General features: G+C 46.0%; 1 long non-coding RNA gene across 1 annotated transcript; it reads left to right on the plus strand.

Annotated features, from left to right (window-relative positions):
• The first annotated feature begins 2,092 nt into the window (after positions 1-2,092).
• LOC147655119 (uncharacterized) lies at positions 2,093-5,505 on the plus strand. Its single transcript, XR_015282572.1, has 2 exons — positions 2,093-2,264; positions 3,338-5,505. It is a non-coding gene; the product is annotated as an uncharacterized LOC147655119 (long non-coding RNA).
• The last annotated feature ends 6,364 nt before the right edge of the window (positions 5,506-11,869 follow it).

Consider the following 11,869-nt stretch of genomic DNA (forward strand, 5'->3'; position numbering starts at 1 on the left):
CACTTTCATCAGAGACTCAGCATTTCATGCAGTGAGAAAGAGAAACTTTGCAACAGTCAGAAGACAGAGGCACCATCTCCTCCCTCAGTAACTCCAGATTGTCAGTACAGAGACCTGTCCCCATCTTCCACTCTCCGACTTTATCCCTGTCTCCAACTGGCAGGTTTTTCTCTGACTGCAAGGCAGAACAACTCATCTAGCCAAAACCAGCATCTCTACATTGTATCCATGATTCATTTACTGTCTCTGTGTTTCAATCCAAAAAGGATTTGCATGAAATCCCAGAGCTTGCAATGATGTATAGAGGTGCTATTATGGGAGCAGTCTTCAGAGGACACGTAAACCTTTTAAACAATGTTTGCCAGGACAGAACAGGCTGTGATGGAAAAGGGATCCACACCCAAATGGAGTTTAGTCCTTGGCCTTGAAACAGAGGTAGGATCAAACCCCACAACTAGAAAACCCCATCCCATCCCACCTGTCCCAGAAGTCCTTGACAGGGGGACTAGTGCAGGGACCTGTGTGACAACGGGTGTAACAACCATTTATTTTCTGCTTGCTCTCTAATTCCTACCGACATCATTCCCTGGAGTGTGTGGCAGGCTCCCCCACGCCTCGCTGGCAGCTCAGACCCCCACTCCCATGGGCCTTGCCCAGGTCATACAGGCTCCCAGAGGGATGCTGCTCCCAGCCCAGGTCACTTGGCTCCTTGCAGAAGATATTTCCACCTGCAGCTCAGTGCTTGGCTCAGTGATGTTTGGCAGGGCACCGAGACTCAACTAAAGGGCAGCTTGACTAAAGTCAAGGCTGTGTGTGTCAGTCACTGTGGTGAGGACAAAGGAGGCAGACACGTGTCACTGCGGCTCTGAAGGAAAGCTGGGCATGCAGAAAGACAGCCGGGCTCAGGTCCAGTCATGGGGGGTGGGGGGAAATAAATATGTTTCTGGAAGCTTTATGACAACCAGGAGATCTCCAACAGCTTCTGAGATCAATCCTCCCGGTAAATTTTGGAGACCTTCTCATTTGTGTGCTTTAACTTTGTTTATTAAGAGAGCCAAGGTCATGCAGGGGAAAGTTTGCACAAAGCAACAGCCCACCCAATAAAACCAAGCCAAAAACACCCAAAAAACCCCAGCCTAAAAGACATGCAGGATGACTAGATGACTCTATCTTGAGCTTTTTATTAACATTTCCAGTGACAGACCTTCAAGCGCTCTCTATAAATAGCAATTAGTTAAACTTTATAGTTAACTGACATGACTCCAAACTGCATCAGACAATCAAGCCTTCAGGTAAGAGTGCAGCAGCCACAAGCATGGCATGGATGCTTTTCAACAGAAATACTCAGCTCTTTCTGCAAATTATTGCCCCATTTCCTCCCAGCTGGCTGACAGTGTTGCTGCAGTGATATCAGCTAAGCCCGTGCACATTTATTTCACAAACACTGCACAGCCAACAGCAGAGCAGGTAGAGCTCTCAAATGAACACCGTGACTGGGTTTTGGCTCCGTGGCAAGGCTAGAGTTCTGTGCCTCCTCAAATATCTGCTGAAAAAACCAGGGAAATTGCTGAAGTCATTCTCTTTATTTTCCTTGCTATTTCCTGTCAACTGGAGATTAATAAATCATGGCTGTGTGATGGTGCCTATGAGTAGTGATACTTGTGATGAACATTTGATGGCAGACTGCAAAGGGAGACGGTGCACAAGGGCTGTGCTACCACAAAACTGAGAAATGGAGATATCTGTGGATTTATTATTCATAAGCTGTGAAGAGCTGGGCCTGAGATGTGCCTCGGAAATCCTGCTCCATGTGTCCATGACCACAGTGCACAGCAAAGCCTCACCAGGGAGCCTTGGTACCAGCACAGATGGGATCTGCTCTCCTTTTTCCATCAGTGCTCAAGGTACAACTTCCAGGTTGGAATAGAGAAGTGGCTGTACAGGAGATTTCTTCAATGGCACCTTTGATTGAAGGACCTGTGCCTAAAGGAGCAGACTGGTTTAAATTCAGTTTGGGGCATCTGAAGACAATTAAGGCTCATTAATTGTGCCCCCAGAACAGCTATTCATGGCAAGGAGGACTATATCTGCAGGGGCTAAGCAGTGGCTAAAACAGTGCCTCAGCAGGGCAGTGAATCACCCTGACTCACTCGTGTCTGTTCCAAGCTGACCAAAGCCATGGATTTATTTTTTACAGATGATTCTGAAACCCCTAAGGTTTCAGAACCCCTGAGGTTGTTGTAAGTGAACATCACCAGCTTCTGGTAAGATGAAACAATGGCACTGAGGTGGGAAGGGAGCTGGGAAAGAAGAAAAGATTGTGGATTCAGCAAGATAACTTAAATGCTTTTAATTCCTACCTGCAATATAGAGAAATTTTGAAGGAAAGGTCTGGCAGCATTGAAAGTCTAGTGTTGAAAACATAAACACTTTTATTCTAGAGTTTGTACAGGACAGGATTTATGAGGGTCTTTGGTCCAACCCCTCACTCAAAGCAGAGTCAGCTTCAAAAGTAGCTCAGGAAAGAAAGGCATCTTGTATCCCAGGTTAAGAACATGCTGCTTTGAGTGGACGCAGCCTTTGACATGAAACCAGGTCATATTCCCATCAAAGACATTCTCACATAGCACAGGCAACTGTTCCCACTGATTTCAGAAGACTGGCTAGCTGCTGTCAGGATAGAGCTGCCTGGCTGCTCTCTGGGTCTTTGCAGAGCAAATGACAGGGAACATGCTGGCTAGAGAAGACAGGTGGATTCTCACTTTCAGGAAAGGGAAAAGCAATACCCTCCCCTCTCTTCTTTCTTCTCCCCATCTGCTGAGCAGTTCTTGGTCAAGAAGAGAACATATTTTGTCTGTTGAAAGCCTTAGTGTGTTCCATACATGAGATGAGGGAGGAGGGGAGAGAGCTGTTCCTTTTCAGTCAGCTAATCTGCTACCTCTGTAAAAAGGCTATTTGAAAAGCAGTTGCCATTGTTTTGATCCACAGTTGTTTTCCTTTAAGTTATCATCAGTGATAGAACATGCACAGGCCTTTTTTGGTGCTCAGAACGGCTGAGGGCAGACCTAAATTTAACCCAGGCCTTTGGCTTTCTCCTTTGGGAGAAAAGCATTCCTGATATCAAAGGCCAGGGTTTTTAATCAATGCTATGCTGAGAAAAGCGAAAAAGAACCTTCAGGCAGAGTTATCACCCTTGTGGGAAGGATGACAGATTATGTGCTGTGTGCACTGGGTGATGTGTCCCAGCCCCGTGCTCAGTGGACAGCACAGGCGAGCCTGAGCTCCGGGTCTCACTCATTAGGATTATTATTATTATTATCATTTTCACTTTTTACAGAAAGGAGAGGGAAACAATTCCCACACCGTGGCCCTGCCACCATGCAACTCTGACCTGTCATGCTCTCAGCAAGGATGCCAAGGCTGAAGGAGTCCTTCTGCTCATTTCCTCTCTCCTGTGCCTGTGGGTGGGCTCCCGAGAGCCATGAGGAGGCAGCAGCTGCTCAGAGTCACCAGTGCTGGTGCTGGCAAACTCAGCATTGCAGCTGGGCATCAGAGGCTGCTCTGGAGGGGTGCACATTTAGCATCTGCATGAATCCCACATAGTTTGAAACAGGTTTGTGCAGCCTGGTTTGGTTGGTTCGGCCCAAAGAGCTGACCCAAGGGGGCCTTTGACCAAGGAGTGCTCTTGGTGGGCAGCTGGTTCTCACCAGATGCTGGAGGCAGCCTAGGAGACATTCAGATTTTTTTTTTTATTCTGAAAACACCTTGCAGCTCAGAGCAACCTCCCCTGCCACCCTTTTCTCACACCGTGCACAACAGCAATGAGGGCGTCAGAGCACAAGGAGCAACTCTGCTCTGCTTCTGTGTGCTCAGGAGCAGGAGGAAGGGCCCACGGAGATTGCAGCACCCCTGGCCTGGATGTAGGTGCTGCAAACTTGCAAACCAGGCATTCCCAGTCTGCTCTGAGCAGCTGGATAAGGGTCCCTTGACTCAGTACTGCAACTTAACACCAGGCATTCTTTTCCTGAAGAAAGGTGACCTGACAGCAGTGTGGTGACAAACCAAGCTGTTGGCTTAGCTTAGAAGCTGGGGCATGGGTAAATTAAAGCCTCCTGGGCTGGAGTGGGCAGCAGAACCAGGAGCAGACAAAGCCTTCTAGAACCCCACTGCTCCAGACCAGGCTGTCTCTTCCCCCTGAGGTGTCACAAGGACAGCAGAGACACTCCTGCCTCGCTGGTGTTGGGTGAATCTGCTGCACAGACAGCCAAAGGTGGCTCATTAACCCAGTGAAGCTGTGAGATTCCCCTCTGGGCTTCTCCTCTTCCCCAGTGGTGCAATCCTGCTGCTGGATCCACGTGTGGGATGGAGTAAGGCAGGGCCAGTGGTTCAGGTGCTGCTATTTGAGATCCTAATTATGCCCTTGGATACCTCTGATCACACACACGGCACTCACACCCTTTTTGTGTGTACAAGAACACGTTTGCAGCAAATAACCACGTTTACTTGTCCATATACCCACAATGACACACAGGCAGTCCATTCCCCAGGTTCCCCTCTCACACCTTCCCCTCCAGGATGGAGCTGACCACTCCTAAGCAAACAACACAGCTGTGCTGTAGAGCAGGTAACATCATTCCCCTGACCCCGAGATCTGCACCTGAATAAACTGCATGAATATGGCTGTTAGACACATCTGTTGGGCAGAGATCAAAATCCATCAGATATGCTGTTAAAGCAAAAAACATCCTGTTCAGCTCTAATATGACTCCTAAAATGCTGATATTTCTACTGTCTTTCAAAGAGTTCATATCCTCTGGTTTTGCACAAAAGAAATCTGCAAGTGATTTCTACCACAGGCTACAACCAGCTCTAGACTAACCTTAGGATTTTTTCAAGCTTTAATCAGCGAAGAGTGGAACCAATCCATCTAGTGCAGACTCCTGGTAACATAATTAGTTAACTGAGGTCCTTTGTCTCCTTAAACTCAAAAATGTTGCACTTCCCAAGCCCTTAAATGGATAAAAAATTAGGTTATCTTTTGGGGTTGTTCTGGTGTTGGCATGTCAGATTCTTCAGAGAGCTTATCTTCAGCACCAGCACAACTTGCCACTTAAAAGGAAACAGCGGGGATATTTTATTTTTCTCATGCTTGGTCTGAAATCAGAGGTGTTCTTAATTAACTTTTTGAAATGCTCTTTTAAAAGGCTATAAAGTAATTAAAATAATGACAGGAGATGTGGTATATTACCAGTGCCAAGTATGATTCAGACAAACTGTCACTAGAAAATGGCTCTGACAATTCAAAGTCCCCCAAAATCTATTATTAAAGCTGTTTGGGCTTTTTCTTTCTTTTTTTCTTTTTTTTTTCTTCCCCCCCCCCTCCCCCCCAATCAGCCACAGTGCTAAACATTATCTCAGATCTAGCAAAACACAAATTACTGTGGATGCCTCTATTGTGTTTTATTCTGTTCTCTGGCACTGGAAACTTCTTGGATATAGGGATTGTAGCCAGCCTCTCTGCTCACAAAGCAGGATGACTGCTGGGCAAACAATTTTTTCCAGCATGGCTGGTCTAAAGGAGTGTAGGAATCTCCCCTCTTCTCTCCTATTTCTGTTTCCAGTTTGCAGAATGATGTAGTAAGGGTCCAGCATCTCATTGCTCTCAGCTCTGGGATCAGCACCATCAGTCTGAGGCCTCCTCTAGATGAGTCTGATAAAAGGTTGAAAGTTCTTCAAAAACTTTTTAAAATGTGGTTTCCAAAGGGCATTTTGGATGTTGTGTGGGGAAAAAAAAAAAAAATCTCCTTAACGAAAAAATGGAGGGGGAAAAGGTAAGTTTTAGCATAACACAAAGCAAATGTACATTATACTGGGGGGGGGGACCTTCTTCCAAACCTGCCCATTTAGAGCCAAGCAGGTTATTCTGTTCTGCAGGCCCCTCTCATAACCCTAAGCCCTGGAACTATTATTTCAGATTATGTCTGAACAAACAAGTCCATTTCCATCCTTCAAACTCCTCCTACAAATTTTCTTTTTTGGCTGGCATCCTACAAATAAGCTCCCACTGCTGCTCTTTCATCATCTCCCAGCTCTCTCTTCAGCTAAGTTCTTGCTAATAAACTGAAAAACAAGCGGGGATTGACAGGATGTGATCCCTGCTCAGCTGTTCTGCAGCGGCTGGGTTTTAATTGCTCTGTGTCACCTTCTGCTTCCTATCCCCAGGCCTGAAGTCACAGCAGTTTCAATGTAGGGTGGTTTTTTTCTGCAGTATTTGATGACCTCCTGGCAGAGGGGCTTTATTCCTCTGCCAGCACCTCCAGAAGCCAGTGTCTTTTTTGTGTCCTCAGCCTGCCTGGCACATGGGGCACCCCCAGACCCGAGAAGGCCTCCACTCGTGGGCTGTGTGTCTCACATTTGGGTCTGTCTCTGGGAGCTTACCCCCACTTTTCATCACCTCAGTGTCACAGAGATCTGTGGTTGCCTGGGCTGAGCTGGGGAAAATGAGTGTTTTCTCACAGCACTGGAAGCTGCTGCTCCTCACTGGCTGCACATGTGGATTGTCCCATGGGGAAGGGTAAGGAGCAAGCTTAAGAGAAGGGCTTGTCCTTAAAGTAGAAAAGGCAAGGAAAGAGGTATCACAAGGGTGGAGAAGAGGAATTGAGAACCCTGAGGGGAGAGAGCTGGAGGAGAGTTGCAGGCAGCAGTTCAGGTGGCTGTGGGATATGAAAATCCTCCCACTGCTCAGATTTGCCTAGCAACTCTTGGCTGACAGCATTGCTGGTGTTTTGCCATACAGATGCAGCCTCCATCTGATGGGGAATAGAGGAGAAGGGGGATGTAGGGACACATCCCAGCTCTACAGAGAACTGTGCCCAGGACCTTGGAAAGGGGTTGCTGTGAAGGCACTGACTCCATGTTCGCCCCTTTCTGCTCATGATCCTGATTTGGTGTCTGCCACCTTCTAAGTGATGGCTCTTTCACAATCCCAGGTGCTTGGAAGAGAGTGTTAAATAGTTAATATCCAGCCTTTGACCTACTTGTAAATCTTCAGCTCTTCTGAGAGAGTGTCAAATATATAAGACCCCCTGTGAGTCTTCTATTCCAACACAATGGCACAAATCCCCCAGTTTTTGTGCCTCATAAGTAGCAGGTTGTGTTGTTAAAGTAGTCCAAGGTCCTCTGAGAGACTGAATTGTCCCCATGCAAGATAAGAAAAAGTCCTGAATCACAGACAGAGGCGAATGTCATTGGCAGCAGCGGTGACAGTAAAGGGTGCTGACACCAGACCCTGGGGCTGGTCTTCAAAGACAGCTGTGGGGGAGGTCTAAGAAAAAAAGGAAAGGCAGCTGTTGGGAAAGGGAGGAGAAAATCTGAGATGTATGACAAGGCCTGGGGTGGAGAGATGTCCGTCTCCTAGGTGCAAAGTGGGAGGAGGAATGGTTTGCAAGGGCCCCTGGGCCAGGCAGTGCAGCTCACAGCCATCAGGAGATCACAGCAAGGGCTGATGTGTGTGGCTTTGTGCAGGATGAAAATATCCACGGGGTGTGCTGGAGAGGATTTGTACCCATGGTCTCTGTTCAGTCCTCTTGTCCCTCCTCAGCTGTGGTTCACCAGAGCTCACAGTGCCTCCAGCACAGCCCCAGGCCCCTTGTGGCTTCTCCTCTCTCCTTTCCCCTGGTCTGCTTTGCCTGGAGAGCTTTTCCTTCATCTTGCAAGGTGTGGGATTGTGCTCCTTGCTCTGTCACTGGCAGCCCCAGTGAAATCCACCCAGAATGTCTTTTCTGCCCCTGCAGCATTTCCCAGCAGGTGCAACACACCCCAGAGCCAAGCTGGCAGATAAGAACTTGTGATTTCCCCTGGAATGAGGGCAGGAGCCAAGGTGTTTGGAGTGAAACACTCTCTCCTGGACCTCCATGCAGCACTATTTACACACTCAGTATTCAAGGCAAAGCTGTTGTGAGCTTAAAGAGAGCACCAAGCCCCTCTTCCCTCTTTCTTCCTTCCACAGGACTGTGATTTCTCTGGAGGAGCAGGGAAGGGTTTGACAGGTCTCACCAGGAGGCCACAGTTTTAAAAACATGCCAAGAACTCTGCAAGAAGACCCCTGGCACACCTGCTCTGTCCTGAAGACACTCACCCATTTTGTAGTATTTTGTAGCAAGGACAGAATTTGTGTCCTGCAGCTGACAACCCAGTCAGTGGGGGGAATAAAAGAGACACAACTCAGATAAACCCACCAGAGTAACCTAATCTCCCCTCCAGAACCATCTCCATCTCTGAGAAGGAAAGGAGCATCAAACATCAGTTATTTCTCAGGAGTTAGCAGGGTGTGCACTGAAAGGAGTCATCATCAGACAAGTGTTCTTGCAGTCATGTTTGCACTGTGCTTCCCCAAGTTACTGAAAGAAGCCAAAAAGCTGAAACCTCCCCCTCCCCATACTTACTGCTACTCAGTAGAGTCAGCTTCAGCCCAGCAGAGCCCCTGTGCATCAGCTGAAGGACCTCCCTGGAGTGCACCATTGGTTGCAAAATGCTGTCAGGGAAGCTTTGAACCACGGCTGAATGTTTTTGTCACAAGAATGAGGCAGGCTGAAATGTAAATCTGCATGGTGAGACTAATGCTCCCCCAGTGGTCAAGCCAAAGTTACACATGAAAAGAGATTCTTTTCTTGAAAAGAAAAAATAAACCCCAACAACTCAAACCACCCAGGAAGCTGAGAAAAACAGCCAGTAATTAGAAAAGCTGGTCTGGAAAGTGGTTGAGAAAGCGTGGTTTTAACCCAGGAATGAGGTGAAAGGACAAAACATGAGCTGCTTGTGAAGAACCCCAAGAGCAGAGGGACTCATTTGTGGGCAGAAATCACAAGGCAGAGGTTGGCAGTTCCCAAGAAAGAGGGAGTTTTATAAATACATCGAGATTTAGTGTTCAGACAACTGTAGATTTCAAAAGGATATCAGAATTCTATCCTTTAGCATATACAGCAAGAGAGTCCAAACCCATTTCTTATTTGTGGAAAACTGGCTAATCTTTGTCTTGCTCTATATTCTGACTGGAACAGCATGCAAATGCAATTCCTAGGGTATTCATTTAAAAGAGAGTTTTGAAAAGGCAATTTTATAGTAGAGTTTAATTTTTGTTGTAGCATTTCCTTTCTCAGGGAAATACAGTGTTCCTAAGTACCACACCTTCACCCCACGATGCATTTCTGTCAAAATAACGCTAAATAATCTTAGTAAACAGGAAAAACTTTTGAACTTTGTGATCTAATCTCAGGGAACCTTATCCATGCTTTCCATCTGTAAGATTTGCAGCACTAAGTAGTGTCATAATGACTTTGGCAACTATTGACATGGCAAATTTAGTAACAGTGAGCCTGCAAGATCTCTCTGTACACTGCAGCTTCTTCTAGGAAATTGGCTCATTTGTGTTTCTCCATCTTCATGTAACAGGCAGGGAATATGAACATTTGCTAGAATTTTTCTCTCCTTTCTTCTGCCCAGGGAGCCAGACCCCCAGTATGATACCCTCCAGCACTGAGCCAGTTTGAGGCACTTTGCAAAGCCATTTCACAAAGAAGCTGGTTAAAGTAAACAAGTTTGTAAGAGTTTATTGTATATAACAATAAAATAAGAGTTTATTGTATATAACAACCTTTCAGTTTGTCTTGTGATTAAAAACATTCTGTGAAAGGGGCTAGAAACACAATGTGAATTCCTTAAGTTGTAAACCTATGGCACATCCAAGAAATGAAAGGAATTATAAAAGACCTCTCCGAGCTGGCCTGCTCTCTGCTACTGAAATTAGACTACAGTTAGACTATAACTACTTTTTCATTTGAAATGTCACCATTTACACTGACTTTCCTCTCATTATGTTCTGTGACTGTTCTCTGTGTGCTGTAGACGTAGTGCTCTGTGTGATAACGTGTTATGCCTATTAATAATCCCAAAACACAACAAATCCCCATCACCTGCTTTTACAGGGAGGCAGAGTAACTTTTTCATGTAATGAAAATTACCCAGAAAAATACATACTGCACATTTCTAGAGTTTAAGGCATCAGGAAGATTTTCTTTTAGGATTTAGCTTTATCTGACAGCCCAGCTGGTAGTATTGAATCCTCCTGAAATTTGACATCAAAAATTCAAGACTGGGTACCATTACCCTAGTCAAGCACTAGTCTTGGTAATTGCTGAGAGGTGGAGGAGTCTGACATCTCATTCACCTGAGAGTGTATCTGTAAAATTGCTGCCAATCTACAGGAGACTGAGGTCTGGGTTACAGTGTGAGACATTTTTCTCTTGCCTCTTCCTGTGAGAGAGTTTGCACCCCCGCTGTCCCATCCTTCCCTGTGGTTTGTCTCTCTCCTTGCCTCCTTACAAAGCCTTTCTGAAGGATTTCTGCTCCTCCACTTGATGCTTCCTTTCCTCCCTCCTCTCAAGAGCCCTTTTCCTGGCTGAGCACTGATTTCTCCCTGCCTGAAAACGTGGCTCAGGGAGCTGACTGGCAGAGCTGCTGGTGGGAGTCAGGCTGGATTATTCCTGCTGCTGCACTTGCCCATCAGCATGAGTAAGACTGATGGGAGATGCACAGCCCAGTAATCCCATAGCTGATGAGATTAAATTGTCTCTACTTCCTTTCCACAGCAAGGGCATTCTCTGCATCCCTTTAATGCACAGCTCTTGAATGCTCTTTATGATTCTAAGGCATTCAGTCCATTATCTGCAATTAAAATATATATATATAAATATATATAAATATATATATATATCAGAAACTGCATTGCTGTTTTTTAATTGCTTAGACAGTTTCTCATCACTCAGATCTGGATTTGGTACAAGTCTTGCTCTCCTTGTGTGAGATTTTCCCATTCTGCAGTAATTCCTTTCCTTGATTATTTAATGTACTCTTTTTTTTTTTTTTTTTTTTTTTTTTTTTTGCTAGTAATACATTATATTATCCCAATCTGGGCATAAAAGAAAAATGCTCTTTCTCACAGGGCTAATTAGCAGCCATGCTTGGCTGTCCCCAGCAGAGCAGACCTGCTCTTGTCTGAAGAACTCTTAAAATAGTAGAGAAGGTGAAACTCCTCGTGTCAAAAACCTGAAGATTTGCCATGTTGAATTCACTCCTTCTCCCCATCTGCCAGAAGAGCTTAGCAGGGATGTTTCTGAGTGCAGCTGGAGAAGGGGGCCTGGCTGCCATTCATTGCTTTGTTCCTTGGGTTTGCAAATGGAGGGGCTGCTGGATGTGGGAATTGTGCAGGGTTTTCCCAGCAGTGGCCCCAAGGTGGGAAATGGGGAGGAGGGGGCTGGTGTTCCCATCAGGAGAGAGCTCCCACTGGCACTACTTTTGCCCCCTCCTCTGATGCTCTAACACAGAGAAGCAGCACTCATGGTGGTTTCTGTTAAAATGAACAAGATAGCAGAACAAGCCATAAAAGAGGTTGAAAGCAGTTTGCCTTGGAAAATAATCTCAGTGGAACAGTGAAATTTGAGCCTTTATACAGGATGGCTTCTGTGACAGCCCTCCACAGGCTGATACAGATTTCTGTGTCACAACAGCAGCGTGAACTATGGTCACATCTGAAGCAACTGTGCTTACACCACGTCTGTTACAATTCCCAGCCTCTAAAATGAAGCTTGTTTGTTTTTCTTTTATTTTTTTTTCAATGTGCCACTGACAGGTCAGCTAACACAACCCATGAGAGACAGAGTACTTTAATACAGTACGGCCATTCTGATTGCTGCCACATCTCATTAATAACTCCTTGCCCTGCTATTGTGACTCCAATTTCACAGCTCCCATTTGCACTCCCTCTGGTTAATCACATCCATTTTTAGCTTGCTGATCTTAATTGGTCATTTAT

The sequence above is a fragment of the Cyanistes caeruleus genome, chromosome 2 (assembly GCF_971803275.1).
Source record: "Cyanistes caeruleus chromosome 2, bCyaCae1.hap1.1, whole genome shotgun sequence".
Classification (NCBI taxonomy): domain Eukaryota; kingdom Metazoa; phylum Chordata; class Aves; order Passeriformes; family Paridae; genus Cyanistes; species Cyanistes caeruleus.